The sequence below is a fragment of the Benincasa hispida genome, chromosome 10 (genome assembly GCF_009727055.1).
Source record: "Benincasa hispida cultivar B227 chromosome 10, ASM972705v1, whole genome shotgun sequence".
NCBI classification, from domain to species: domain Eukaryota; kingdom Viridiplantae; phylum Streptophyta; class Magnoliopsida; order Cucurbitales; family Cucurbitaceae; genus Benincasa; species Benincasa hispida.
Window position 1 is genome coordinate 47645299 of NC_052358.1, and position 13707 is coordinate 47659005.

Sequence of the window (13707 nt, forward strand, 5' to 3'; positions counted from 1 at the left end):
CCCATGGTCTCAGCGTGTGAGATCATGGAGTCCCTACGGGGGATGTTTAGACAACCGTCTAAACAGCTCAAGCACGAGGCTCTTAAATACATCTTCAACTCCAAAATGGAGAAAGGCACCTCTATTCGTGAACATGTGCTTAGTATGATGGTCCACTTTAATGTAGCAGAGATGAATGGGTCTAGTATTGATAAGGGCAGTCACAGCATAATCTTGCATTCATTGCCGGAGGGCTTTCTCCACTTTGTTAGCAATGTGATTCTTAACAAAGTAAAATATACCCTTACAACTCTCTTCAGCAAGTTGCAGACATACTAATCTTTATTGAAAAATAAGGAGAGGAAAAGGGCTGAGGCAAATATGGCTTCATCCTCTAGGATGTTCCATCGAGGTTCAACCTCAAGAACGAAGTCTGCACTTTCTACTTCTAACTCTATAAAGAGGAAGAAGAATAAGGGCGGTAAGGGGAAAGGGAAAGTGCCTGCTAACCCGCCATCTATCGCCCCAAAGAGGCGTCCGTCGCCAGTTGAAAAGGAAAATGTTTCCACTGTAACCAAGACAGACATTGGAAGAGGAACTGCCCTCGCTAGCTGAAGGAAAGGAAGGCCGCCAAGGCTAAGGCCAAGGAAGACAAAGGTAAATATGATTTACTTGTACTAGAAACATGTTTAGTGGAGAATGATGATTCTACCTGGATAATTGATTCGGGCGCCACTAATCACATTTGTTCTTCTTTTCAAGGGATTAGATCCTGGCTACAGTCGAAGGCTGGTGAGATGACGATGTGAGTAGGCACCAGACACGTTGTCTCAGCTGTGGCAGTGGGAGGCATCCAGTTATCATTACAAGATAGGTTTCTAGTTTTAAAAGATGTGTATGTAGTTCCTGAACTAAAGAGGAACCTTATTTCTATAAAGTGTCTGTTACAATGTAAATATACACTTTCTTTTAATGTGGATAAAGTGTTTATTCATAAAGATGGTGTAGAAATTTTCACAGCTAATCTGGAAAGTAACTTGTATGTGCTAAGACCATTAGCTTTAAGTTCCCTCCATAACAAAGAGTTGTCTAAATCTGTCGTAACTCAATCTAAACGTCAACGAATTTCTCCAAAAGAACATGCCTAACTTTGACACCTTTGATTAGGGCACATCAATCTCAATAGGATTGAGAGATTGGTGAAGAATGGACTTCTAAGTGAGTTAGAAGAAAATTCTTTACCAATGAGCGAATCTTGCCTTGAAGGTAAGATGATTAAAAGACCTTTTATTGGAAAAAGTTATCGAGCAAAAGAGCCTCTTGAGTTAGTACATTCTAACCTTTGTGGTCCTACGAATGTGCGAGCCCGAGGTGGCTATGAGTATTTTATTAGTTTCACTGATGATTACTCTAGCTAGAGGTATGTTTATCTGATGCAACGAAAGTCTGAAATCTTTGAAAAGTTCAAAAAGTTCAAGGCTGGAGATGAAAATGCATTGAATAGACAGATTAAAACACTTTGATCGGATCGAGGTGGATAGTTTTTGGACTCGGCATTCCAGAACTATTTGATAAAACATGGAATCGTTTCCCAACTCTCAATGCCAGGTACACCTCAGCAGAATGGTGTTGCGGAAAGGAGAAATAGAACCTTGTTAGACATGGTTCGTTCGATGATGAGTTACGCTTCCTTACCAGACTCATTTTGGGGTTTCACAGTGGAGACTACAGTATACATATTATATTGTGTTCCTTCTAAGAGTGTTGCAAGAACACCTCTAGATTCGTGGAACGGGCATAAAGCTAGTTTACGTCACTTCTGCATTTGGGGTTTTGCCCTGCACATGTGCTTGTAGGCAAATCCCAAGAAGTTGGAACCACGATCGAGGTTATGCCTTTTTGTAGGCCTACACCAAAGGTACGCGAGGAGGCTATTTTTTTAATCCGTCGGAAAATAGGGTGTTTGTTTCCACGAACGCTATGTTCCTAGAGGAGAATCATATTAGGAGCACAGTTCATGTAGTAAAGTCGTGTTACGTGAGCTTTCACACAAAACTACTAAAACTTCAACAAGATTTGTTGAAGGGTCTGTTTCATCAGCAAGAGTTGTTGATGATATAATTCATCTCGTAGGTTGGTTCCACTAAGAGTTGAGGGAAACCTCGACGTAGTGAGAGGGTTGCGAACTCGCCCCGTTCGCTCATCTGGTTTCAAGAAATCCTTGCTTGGTAGCAGATGGCGGACGTTGAGGATCCGTTGTCTTATCAGAAGGCAATGGAGGATGTAGACCGGGATGAATGGGTCAAGTCATAGATCTCAAGATGGAGTCAATTGTACTTCAACTCCAGTATGGGATCTTGTAGATCAGCTTGATGGGGTTAAGCCTATAGGTTGTAAATGGATCTACAAGCGCAAACGGGGTGCTGATGGGAAGGTGCAAACCTTCAAGGCTCGACTTGTGGTAAAGGGTTATACCCAGGTATAGGGAGTCGACTATGAGGAGACTTTTTTGCCTGTTGCCATGTTAAATTCGATCAGCATCCTTCTATCCATTACAACTTATTATAATTATGAGTTCTGAAAAATGGACGTCAAGACGGCCTTTCTGAATGGCAATCTTGAGGAGACCATTTACATGGTGTAACCCGAGGGATTCATTGCCCAAGGTCAAGAGCAAAAATTTTACAAACTGAATGGGTCCAGTTATGGGCTGAAACAGGCATCTAGATCTTCGAACATACGGTTTGATACTGCGATCAAGTTGTATGGTTTTGACTAGAATGTTGATGAACCTTGTGTCTACAAGAAGATCGTCAACGCTTCAGTAGTTTTCTTATTGTTGTAAGTAGACGATATACTACTCATTGGGAATGATGTAGGTCTACTGATTATAGTTAAGAACTGGCTAGCGACTCAATTCCAAATGAAAGATTTGGGAGAGGCTCAGTTTGTTACGGGTATACAGATCTTTTGGGATCGTAAGAACAAAGTCCTAGCACTGTCTCACAGTATCGTACATTGACAAGATGTTGCTCAAGTACTCAATGCAGGATTCCAAAAGGGGCCTACTGTCGTTTAGGCATGGAGTCACTTTGTCTAAGGGCATGTGTCCTAAGACTTCTCAAGAGGTTGAGGAAATGAGACAGGTCCCATATGCATCTGACATTGGCAGTTTGATGTATGCGATGCTCTGCACTAGACCAGGCATTTGCTATGCTGTGGTAATAGTCAATAGGTATCAGTCTAAACCAGGCCAGGGTCACTGGATCGCAGTGAAGAATATCCTCAAGTATCTTCGAAGAACGAGAGACTACATGCTCGTGTATGGATCTAGGGATTTAATCCTTACTGAATACATGGATTTTGGCTTTCAGACTGATAGGGACTCTCGCAAGTCCACTTCAGGATCAGTCTTTACACTTAACGGAGGAGCTGTAGTGTGTTCAAGCATTAAGCAAGGGTGCATCGCTGACTCAACTATGGAGACGAAGTACGTAGTGGCTTACGAAGCTGCTAAGGAGGTCATCTGGCTAAGGAAGTTCTTGACAAAATTGGAAGTTGTTCTAAATATGTCTAGGCCAATCACCCTCTATTATGACAATAGTGGTGTTGTGACGAACTCCAAGGAGCTAGGAGTCATAGACGTGGCAAACACATAGAGTGGAAGTATCACTTGATCTGCTAGATAGTGCATCAAGTGGACATGATCATCACGAAGATCACTTTAAAGCACAATGTTGCTGACCCATTTACGAAAGCTCTCATGGCTACAATGTTGAGGTCACCTTCAGAGCATGGGTCTACGGGACCACCCGCGGCTAGACTAGGGCAAGTGGGAGATTTTATTCTATTGGACTTTTATGCCCTAATTTATTGTTTTTTACACCCCACTTCGTTTTAGGACAAGTGGGAGATTGTTGTGATTGATGCCCTAAATTCTCGTGTACTGTAGTTTGTAAATAGTTTGTACGAATGCTTGTGATGTATAATATATGATATTTACTTCACTTCTTGATTTTGCTCATTTGGATGTTTTATTTGCTTTACCACAAGCCAATAAACTAAAATCCCTGGTTGTCTTTATGTAACTTAAGCATGTATGTGGTGACATACAAGTGGATCATGTCTTAAGTGATAACCAAAATGGTCTGTAGTATATGGATATAGGAAGGAAACCTTATCCTGGTAACTCTACAGATGTGGTGCCCTTTGTGGAATGGTTACAAGTGTTGTGACTTATCACAGATGGTCTGATCTTGATCATTCGTGTAGGGGACATGTGAGCAGGAGCATCCTATACAAAGAGTTTGTATAAGACTTGACCACGAAGTGTTAATGTCATGTTATATAACACCGTTCATGACAGAAACTTCACTTCACTAGGATGGTCATAGGTAACACGACCTCAATCCTGGGTGAGTTGGGAACTCCAGCCATTGAGGGTGGTCCTTTGATTTGTATGGGTGTGAGTGGCCAGGCTGCCGACTCAAGCCTACCACGTTGGGGATTCGTCTGATTTGGGAGCTGGGAACTCAACTACACAAGATGGAATTCACTCCTTCCCCGAAGCAGGGGCAAGTAGATAGATAGCTCTCTTAAGGGCTGATTCCAAGGCTTGAATGATGTGACACCACACACCTTCTCATGGCTCGAGAGGTGTTCACACATAGTTGGACTATGTTGTATTGTTCATTAGAGGAATCAGTGGTACTTAAGGAGTGACATGTAACTACAGGGGCAAAATAGTAAATTGGCTCAACTGTACTTACGAGCATCTATGAAGGTTTACCGTACTCATGATTGGTTATATCTGATGGACACAGAAATATATCTGTAGTAAGAAGGGTTCAGCTATCAGTCTTTAGTGGAATGCCTGACAGTTAACGGATGGTAGATCTCGTGGCTGAAGAATTTAGTAAGCTATTCACATACCGTTGGAGCTTCGAGCCATAGATCCATAAGGTCCCCTTGGTAGCTTGGATAAAAGTTGAGAATCAATTTTTAGGTCAGTTTGAAATGTTCAAATTGACAAGAGGGAGTTCGATTATATATGATATAATTGAACTGGTTAATTATATATGATATGATTGGCTAAATGTATGAGATATATTATTTTGGAGGAAATTGGATGTAAATATGATTTATATCATGTAGAGGAGAAAACATTATATTTGATATATGATATCAAACTATAGGTTATGAATATAATATAATTATGTTTATTATTTTATTAATTGGACGGTTATGAGATAATTAGCTGGCATTTTCTCCGAATTCGTGCGTTAATGGGAAGTTGAATTCAGTTCTAGTAACTGAAGAATAAAATGAATTGTTTTCGTTTTGCACGAGAGACGCATAATTGATTATGCGTCTCTCGTGCAAACGATCACTTAGTGTTTGATAAGTCTTCTATCACTTAGTGTTTGAGAACCTATACGCTAGCGCCCCTTCACTAAACGATCACATACCCTCGCATGCACTTTCCTAAACGATCGTTTACCATTTCATAGACAATCGCTTAGCGCCTGAGCATATCTAAACGATCGTATAAACGCCACTAAGCTTTTACTACACGATTGTGTACCTCACACTAAACGATCAAGCACCCGACTATACGATAGTCTTTTCTCCCACTTGCTTGATCGTAGTACACGATAGCCTTTCCTCCTCCCCTCTACCAATTCCATCAAAGCCCAACCTTTGGATTCTCACTCTGAGAATACTGAGGGCTTCAAGTGATGGTGTCATCCCCATTGAGTTGTTCGTGCGAAGCTGTTCATGTAGACGATCAAGTTGTTGCTGGGCGATTACATGCTGGACTAGAAAGAGCGAGAGGAGTTCGTTCATAGTGAGACCGAGTTTTGTAAAGAAAAGTTTTCAACTGGTATGTTCTCTCGGTCTTTTGTTTTTATCTTTTAAGCATGTCAATAATTTAGTGTTATCAATGCATATCTGTATGTTTGAATGTATATGTGGAAATTCTATCACAATGAAATGAAAAATCTGCTTCTGCTCATAGGTACTCTTGTATAAGAGTTCTTTCAAAGATTTCAAATCAGTAAGTGATTACAACTCCGCATTATTTAAAATCAGTTCGAAATTGTTGTTATGTGGAGAGAAAATTATTGATGTTGGTATGTTAGAGTAGACATTTTCTACATTTCATTTCTTAAATATGCTCCTGTAGCAGCAATATCGAGAGAAAGGTTTTAAACAGTATTCTGAACCAATTTCATGTCTTCTCGTAGCCGAACAAAATAATGAGTTATTGATAAAAATCATGAATCTCGACTAACTGAGACAACACCACTCCCTGAAGTGAATGCCGTGAATGTTAATAATCATGGTCGAGGTCGTGACCGTGGCAAAGGAAGAAATAATTACTATTTTCGTGGTGGTCATTCTAATCATTCAAATTTCAAAAGAACCATACAAAATGATGATAAAAAAGTAAAAGTTCCACAAGATAAGAGAAGTGTTGAAAATAAATGCTTCCGATTTGGAATGATTAAGCATTGGTCACGTACCTGTCGTATGTCAAAATACTTAGTCGATCTCTATCAAGCATCTATGAAGGAAAAAGAGAAAAATGTGGAAGCAAATTTTGCATACCAGGATAATGACATATTTGACCCAACCCATATGAAAAATTTAGATGTGGCGAATTTCTTTGAATCATCTGAAGAGAAAATCAGAAGAATTGATGGAACCTCAAGTGTTTCCTTTGACTTTAAAAATATCTAGACTTAATGTTGTTTTTTTCCTCTTAGTAAATGTTAACCTTTGTATATTCAGAATGTTGTTTTTCTAATTGTAATTATTTTCTTTTAATGAAGAAACCTGAATCATTTTCATATGTTGGATGACCAAAAAAATGAGTAAAGAAGATCTATGTATGGCAGACAGTGCAACTATACATACAATACTTACAAGTAGAAAATATTTTTTTAAACTAATAATGCTGGAATGAAAAATAATACAATATCAGGTTCTGCAAACCTAATTGAAGGGTTTAGAAAAGCAAATATTATTTTACCTAGAGGAACAAAATATATCATCGACAATGCATTATTCTCTAGTCAACAAAAAAGAAATCTACTTAGTTTTAAACATATACATTGCAATGTTATTATATTGAGACTGATAGAAATAATAATATTGAGTATCTTTATATCATATTTATTGTCTCATATGAAAAACGTATACTGAAAGAGTTGTCTGCTTTATCTTATAGATTATATTATACTCATATACGAGTAACTGAAACATATGTAACAATGAACTCGAAGTTCATGAATCCAGACATATTTACAATGTGGCATGACAGATTAAGTCATCCAGGGTCTATAATGATGAGAAGAATTATTAATAATTCAAATTGACATCATTGAAGAGTTAGAAGATTCTTCAATCTAATGAATTATCACATGATGCTTACTCTCAAGGCAAGTTAATCATTAAACCATCACCAGTCAAAGTGGGGATTGAATCACCACTACTACAAATATAGTGTTTCTTGACTTTTTTAAATGTCAAGAATGACTTTTCTTGACGTTTTTAAAAACGTCAAGGAAGCTAGTGTCAAGAATGTCGATTTTCTTAATGTTTTAAAAACATCAAGAAAAGTGACACTTGACATTTAAACAACGTCAAGACACACAGACACTTGACATGTTTGAAATGTCAAGAATATGCGCATTCTTGACAAGGAAAAAACGTCAAGAAATTTTGTGAACTTGACATTTAAATGATGTCAATAAACACATACACTTCTTGACAAAGAAAAAACGCCAAGAAATTTTGTGAACTTGATATTTAAAAAACGTCAAGAAATTTGCTTGTGATTTTTTTAAAAAAAATCTACAATGTTGACGTTTTTACCTATAATTGCTCCTGTGTTTTGATCCAACAACCACATTTGGTATATATATGACATACATTCATCAATCAACTAAACAATATACATGCATTGACCAACTTATATATCAACAAAAAACCACCAATATCTCTTTATAAAAACTTAACTTCTTTAACAATGTCAATATATACAACCTAAGCAACATAATTCTAACATTCACTCATATGGGCACTTTCAAAATAATATAAGGAACATAATTCTAACAGTCAACCCAATATGAACAGTTTCAAAAAATACATTTCCAAAACTTCTATCAACAAAACTATCCATCTACCCACACATGTACCAATCGAAAACTACCCCCCTCCCCCGTGCATATTTGAATAATACCAAGAGATATTTACTCCTATATGGATATGAAGTAAATCCATAAATTGATCAGTCGAAACAAACACATCCAAAATGACCAACCCCGATCACATGTAGTAACCTAAAAATTCAGCCAACTCTATCCACATCTCATCTAACTCACTCGATTTGTGAGTACGATTTCCTTGTATCAATGTATAAACATAAAAGCCAAATATTATAATGGATTCTATTTTTCTCTATGCTATTTGAAATGTTGAAATAATGGTAACAGACCAAATCTGAGATGACAATGCTTCTTTTGGTCACAATATCCCCCATATACCTCATGACGTAGTATCCACATTCGGTGCTTCCAACTTATAGAGGACGCTATAGAGAAAAAACTAGTAAATAAGAATGAAGTAATCCTTACGCACTAGATGTCTACTTAATATGATGAATAAGTAGTCGTTGTTAATTTATACTTGCCTTTACTTTTCTCCATAAGGTTTGCTTTTAGCTTTTTTTAATATTCATTTGAGATTGAAACATCGCAATTGTCGTATTTGTCAAGAAATAACCACAAATTATTCTAAAATAAAGTAAGCTTTAAAACAAACACTACAAATGAAAAAGGTTAACTTATGTGTCAGTTATATATCATATATCTCAGTGATGTTATCCTTATTGAGTCTAGGTAGTACACAGTATCATCGTATGCATTTATAGCAAGTAGTGCCCAATGACCACTAGTTAATAAAATATAATTAGTATTTTTATTGCTATTGAAAATTGATAAAAACAAAACGTGTTTTAACTCACCGAGGATTAAAAGGAGCAAGAACTAATTGGTTTGCTTCTGAGACCATCAGTCTACTACACAGGTTTCGAGTTTTAACTTCCTGAGAGTTATGTCTAGAGGAAATGAGAGATGGATCTACAAAAGTGTGTTGTGAACTTTCCTTTGAATCAATAAAGGATGAGTGCAAGTACCTACAAAAGATTTATAACATAACTATAGACAACCAATATTGTAAAGAAACGTCAGAACTGAAGTCTACAAAAATAATAATATAACTTATGCCATGTAAGCCACCAAAGTCATTATTTTGACTTCATCCATGTTACAAAAGTTAATTATGTCCTTTCACAGGATACAACTCTTTCGACTAATGCCAAAAAGTCCAACTGGAAGTTGTAAAGAAATACTCTACTCTTTGGCCATCACCTTCTCAACATATCTAAGAATGGATTTCAAAGGTACCAGAAGAATCAATCTTGAGTCACTAACTTCTTTTTTCTTAGTCATTTCCATTGAAGATTTCTCCTAATGCAGCAAAATCATAGCAACAAAAGTATATAAAGTAGAAAAATTAGACATTTGATGAACTTAATTTATTTTATTAGTGTCACTTACCTTAAAGATTTTCAAATCTTCTACATTGTAATTTACATTCACCTTTATCTTGTCTCTTCGTTTCTCTGGGGACTTAAACTCCTCCACCTTAATCTTCTCTTTATGTTTCTTTTCATATGCAGTCTTCATTTTGTCTTTTTGTTTATCTTGAGATTCAATCTCATCTGCTAAAAATTGCTTTGAGCAATTCCATGTCCAGAAAATGCTGTAGAAGATGACATTTGAAGATGAGCTTCTAATTCTCTAACACGTTGACAAAGTGCTTTATTCTCACCTACAATTTCCTTGTTTTCATCCTTCCCATGTTTTGACTTTCGTTTCACTGTATGAAAGTAAACTGTTGGAGTAACAAAACCACCAACCCCACGCACACGCCTGTGCCTTTCTTGAGTACCCAAAGCTTGTGTTAAGATATCATTGAGAGAGTGATGTTTGAGGTACAATGGATCTATATTATTCTTTGAGATCTCATCCTAAAAAGAAATGAAATTTAATATAATTAACCTATATGTCATATACTTCATGTAAATTTGATACTTGTCTTACTATTCGATTGACGACTTATTGAACATCTTCATTGTCGTATTCTCCTTTCTTATTAACTCAAGCCTTCTTCCACAGGTTAGCTTGATCGAAATCACTTTCATTTGAAGATACTTTATTCTACATTAAAATGAAGAAAAAAAATTAGATATTATGATAAATTTAGGAATCCTGAGAACATATATTAAATTCTTACCATCTCCTCAACAAGGTTAGCATAATCTTTCCTTGAAATTCGATGATTGTACTTATCTTAGATTGACGTTCTTGTTTCAAGCGTCTTTTTTCCTGTACAAACGTAATGATTATTAGTAGGGAATGACATAACAAATATTTATAAAATTAAATTAATAATTTACCTGAAACTTTACATACAATCTCGATCTTACAAACTCTTTCCAATGACTTTGATCAATAAATTAATACTTTTCTGGTGGATTTATCAGAAGTTGAGGTTCATCTTTAAATGTCATAATGTATTTTGTTGTTAACCAATTCTTAAATTGACGAAAAGCTATTTTTGCAGTTTTCATAATGTTCTTCCTAGATCTTGTATCAGTTATAAAGGCGACCTAAACATTGAAAAGTTAGTAAAAATATTACATATATATCTACAATATTATCAAGATAAAAAATTGAATATGTATACCTCAACTATACTATATATATTATCTTTCAACTCAGTAGGCACATGTTTCCAAGATGTGTATATAATAGGTACATGATAATGCATAGAGGACCCAATGAAAGACTTTAACTTAGCTCCATTTTCACCAATGGGTACGCCATCTTCATTGTATTCCACAAACTTCTTTTCTCCTGCACTCCTAATACGTGTTACATCAAACATAATAGTAGCTTCCCATTCTCTCTTCTTTTGATTGGTGGTTTCATTTAACCTAACAACTACTATTTCTTTGTCACCAAACTCTAAATCTTTGTTACCCACTGTACTATGCTCCATCTGGTGTATAAATAAAAAACTACAATCAAATTTAAGAAACAATTAGCATTGTATACATATTAAGCAAACAAAAAATCAAATGTGATTGATAAAAATTATAAATTAAAAAATAATTATCATATTACACAATATATAACCTACCCATAAAATTTTTTTGTAGGTATTCATGTGCCTTCACAATTCGATTGTACATATGTTGACATGTTCTCATCCAAGTCATTATGTACATCAACATTTGACATATCATTGGATATTCCTTTACAGTGTAATATTGTATCTCCAAGTTCGTTGTCATTATATCTATCTTCAAAGTCCCTTTGTGGTGGGGTAAGCACAATTGACCATCTAACCTCACTTGGATCCTCAACATAAAATGCTTGTCTTGCTTGGGTTGCTAGTATAAAAGAATCAGACTTGTGACCTATTCTATTTAAATCAACTAAGACAAAACCGAGCTCACCGATTTTGATACCACTATTGTTCTCAACCCAATCACATCTAAACATAACAACATTAAACGTATGATAATTTAGTTCCCATATCTCTTGTATCACTCCATAAAAAGACATCTCCAATGATGAGACTTTTATCTTTTGAACTAGACACTTGCATCATTTTTGCAACTAAACTAACTCCACTATTTTGTACACTTCGATCCTTATCACAAGATTTGTGTGATAGCGACATCCATTAATTACGTAACTGTCATACGTATTCACAAAAGGATGAGGACCATGAGCAATCCACCTCAAGTTATCTGAAACTTCAGTATTTCCCATTTCAAGCTCAGTTGCAACCTACCATGAGAATTTCCATTCAACCCAGGCATTAACAAGTGTATGTAAAATAATAGGTTGAACATTTTACCTCTTCTCGTAGCCAAGATATACAAGTTTGATTATGTTCCTCTTGAATCCATTTCTAATTTTTGGACTTATTTCGATGTTACCATTGCAAAACCATCATATGTTTTCTTTGAAGTGAACATTGAAATATTGTATAGTTAGATTTATATCATAAAACTAAATGAAAAAATAAAACCAAAATCATCGAAAAAACTTACAGTAAATATGGTTGCACATCCAAAACATACTGATGAGCTTGATATAAAAGTTCTTGTTCAGGTTTAAAAAAAAACTCCTTTGGACAATGGTCTACCAATATTTGAATTGTCTAAATAGTCTTGTGAATTATGAATGTCAAGCCCAATAGGATCTAATCCAGACAGGAAATCAGAACAAAATTAAATGGCTTTTTCTACTATATAACTTTCAGTAATACAACCTTCTGGACGATATCTATTTCTCACAGATTTTTTAATGACTTTCATGAATCTTTCAAAAGGATACATCCATCGTAGATATATAGGCCCACAAAGTTTGACTTCTCTAACTATGTGTGCTGTGAGATGCACCATAATTGTGAAAAATGAAGGAGGAAAATACTTCTCCAATAACCACAATATAAGCACAATATTTCTTCCAACTTTTCTAATTGCTGCACATCTAGGACCTTGTTGCATACCGAATTGAAAAATATACACAATTGAGTTATGGCATACCGAACATGTTCTGGTAGCACTGATCTTATCATAATAGGAAATAATTGTTGTAAGAGCACATGACAATTGTGAGATTTTAAACTATTAATCTTTAAATCTGTAATCGACACAAGGTCTTTAACATTCGAAGAGTAACCTTCAGGAACCTTTATTCCTGACAATGTCTTTAAAACACAATGTTTTTCTTCCTTTCTAAGAGTATAACACGCGGGAGGAATGAAGATTTTTTTGTCACCGCTAACAGGTGCAAGCTCTAGTCGGATTTTTAAATGAACTAAATCACGTCTAGCATTCAATCAATTCTTACTTTTCCCTGGAATATCAAGAAGCGTACCTAAGATATTCATGTAAACATTTTTTTCAATGTGCATCACATCTAAACAATGCCTGATTTGAAGATCTTTCCAGTATGGCAGCTGAAAAAAAGAAGACAACATGTTCCAACAAATCTTTGAACTTCCTTTCGCGGTTTGTTTTTTATTATTCTTCTTTCCTTTAGGAAATTCAAGATCTTTGATTTTTAAATATATAGGCTCCTCAGATAGTAGTTCTAAAATTGTACCAAGTTCCTTTTGACTGTTAAACAACTTTTTTTGGTGTTGGTACGAATGATTTCGTGCTAGAAATCTTTGATGTCCAAGGTATGCCATTGTTTCCCATATTTCAATCTTATATAAGACGTATTGTCTCCACAAATTGGACACACCTTATACCCTTTCACACAACATCCACTTAGTTTACCATATGTAGGAAAATCGTTGATTGTCCACAACAAAATTGACAGTGAGTTGAATAATTCTAAGCATCATAACATTCAACACCACTTTTCCATAACAATTTTAAATCTTCAATTAATGGTGCTAAGTATGTGTCAATGTCGTCCTCTGGTTGTTTTGGATCTGGAATCAACATTGATAGCATCATGTACTTTCTTTTCATACACAACCATGGTGGAAGATTATAAATAACCATCACTATAGGCCAACAACTATATTTAGAACTCATTTCACCATGTGGATTTACTCCATCAACTG